The sequence below is a fragment of the Spermophilus citellus genome (genome assembly GCF_964194105.1).
Source record: "Spermophilus citellus genome assembly, chromosome: 3".
Taxonomy (NCBI): domain Eukaryota; kingdom Metazoa; phylum Chordata; class Mammalia; order Rodentia; family Sciuridae; genus Spermophilus; species Spermophilus citellus.
The window spans coordinates 9996696-9999086 of record NC_138184.1 but is presented as its reverse complement, the minus strand read 5'-3'; the positions used below and the strand labels follow the sequence as shown (position 1 = coordinate 9999086).

The 2391-nt window shown below is 49.6% G+C and overlaps 1 pseudogene across 1 annotated transcript; it reads right to left on the bottom strand.

Moving 5' to 3' along the window:
* Positions 1-539: 539 nt before the first annotated feature.
* On the bottom strand, positions 540-1510 carry LOC308644622 (polyadenylate-binding protein 2-like; annotated as a pseudogene). The gene has a single exon. The product of its transcript is annotated as a polyadenylate-binding protein 2-like (transcript).
* Between the last annotated feature and the right edge of the window lie 881 nt (positions 1511-2391).

Sequence of the window (2391 nt, the reverse complement as noted above, 5' to 3'; positions counted from 1 at the left end):
AGCGGAACGGAGATCTTCCGGCTACAGAAACCTGCAAAGAAAGACACTCAAAACAGAAAAAGAAACACAAAAGGAAACAAAATAGATCACCAGGCAATCTGGAGGGGCAGGGAGCCGGAAAGAGGGTGGGGTGGGTGGTAGACCTGGCAGGACAGGAGCAGGCAGGCAGGGACTGTGAAAGGCAGGGAGAAGATGGAGGGAAGGTAACAAGCAGAACAGTTTGGTGTCCTTCCAGAGCCCTGGGTAAAAAAAAAAAAAAAACCTCCTACCACCCATGCCCACCTACCCTTGAGCAGCCCCCAAGGGGGTGAAGTGGGGCAGGGAAACATGGGGAACAGCTTGCGCAGTTGAGAAGTGTCCATGGCGAATCCCCAGAGTGAATGAGCAGCCCCCTGCCCCACTCCCTGGGCCTTCCCCTACTCCCCAAAGCAGGTCCCTCCTCAGCAGTTAGTTATGGGATTCTCCCTCCTTCCACAGTATATCTTTTTTTTTTTTTTAATATTTTTTTTCCATCAAGGTCATCTTCTGTTTTTCTTTTTTTTTTAATTCTTTTTTTTCCCTTCTTTCCTCTTTTTCTCCTCTCTCTCCTCCTAATACACACTTTTTTTAGTAAGGGGAATACCATGATGTCGCTCTAGCCCGGCCCCTGTAGACGCGACCCCGGGGCCTGCGGTTAAAACCACTGTAGAATCGAGAGCGGGAACTGTTGTAGTCGGCAGTCCGAGCACGGTAGCGGGCACGTGGGAAACCCCGGTCTGTTGTGCTGATGCCTGGTCTGTTGGTTCGTTTTGGGATCACCTTGATTTGTCTTCCTCTAAATAAGGACTCATCTAAGGCCAGGGAAGTCCTCACTGACTCTTTGTCGGAGAACTCTATATATGCAAACCCTTTGGGATGGCCACTACATTTGTCACAGAGTATGGTAACACGATTGACTCAACCACAGCCATGAAAGTGAGCTTCCAGCTCTTCTGCTGTTGCACCACAGTCTACATTGCCAACATAAATGGAACGGGCATCAGCCTCCATCTTCTCTTCAACAGACATGATCACTGGGCCAGCATTGCCTGGAGGTGGACTCATATTCATCTGCTTCTCTACCTCGTTCTGTAGTTCCTTCAGCTTTTCAGCTTCTTCCTCCATCTCCCTGACTCGAGCTTTGATAGCTTCAAGCTCCGGGTCCTCAATGGCGCCGTCCCCCGGGTCACCCTCGACTAGTCCCGGTTCTTCCTCCTCCTCCTGGCTGCCGGGGGCTCCCGAACCAGGCCCAGGGCCCGGAGCTCCCGGGGGGGCGGGGGGGGGGCGGGGCCGGGGCGGCTCCTCTTCGGCTCGGGCTCCGGCTCGGGCTCCAGCAGCAGCTCCCCAGGCTCCAGTTCCTCAGACTCCAGGCCGTTCCCGTCGTCCCCTGCGCCCCCCGGGGCCCCCTCCCCGGCCTCCCCACCGGCCCCGGGCACAAGATGGCGCCGCCGCCCCGGCCCGGAGCCCCGACCGCCCGCAGCCCCCGCTGCTGCTGCCGCCGCCCACAACGAAATATTTTTAAAAAGATATCCACTTGCAGAGGAATGAAACTGGACCCCCATCTTTATTAATTACAAAAATCAACAGTATACTAATTAATGACCTAAGATCTGAAACTAAAACTACCAGAAAAAAAAAAAAAAGGATAGCTTTCCAGACGTCAGAAGGGACTAAGAAAGTTATCTTGGAGCAACCCTCTCACCCTAAAATCACAGGAATCACACAGATGGAGGGTTACATCAGACTAAAAAGCTTCTGTGGAGGTGTGGAGCAATCACTTGATTGAAAAAACAACTTTGGTTTGGTAGAACCAAAGCCAACTGTATAGACAACAAGGAAACAACGTCCAGAATATCTAAGCTCAAAAGCAACAAGCCACATAGCCTGAATTAAAAATGGGCAATAGGAATGCAAGGTGGAAATAATTTTCTTGGTGCTGGGGGTAGAACCAGGGCCTCCAGCATGCTAGGCAAGTGCCGAGACCCCGTGAACTGAATGTCAGGTGTGAGGAGCACTCACTGCCCACCTGTGCCGAATCCCACTGGCTGGGCAGCACGGTACGTTCAACTAGACTTGATTTGCAATTTTTGATTCTGTCTGCATCTGTATTCAGAAGGTATATGCATGTACCCTTTTATAATATATACCATTAAGTATAATATTATATACTATATATATTATAGTATAATATTTGCCATGTAGGTAAGTGTATTGATATACTCACATATGTATACATTAGTATGTAGTGTACATTTTTTAGTATGTGTACACTACTAGTATATATAATAGCATTTAATACACTGTATTATCCTGGTATGTCCTATGTAGGGTAGCCCAATGCTTCATCAATCCCTTGTACTGTGATTCTGCCAA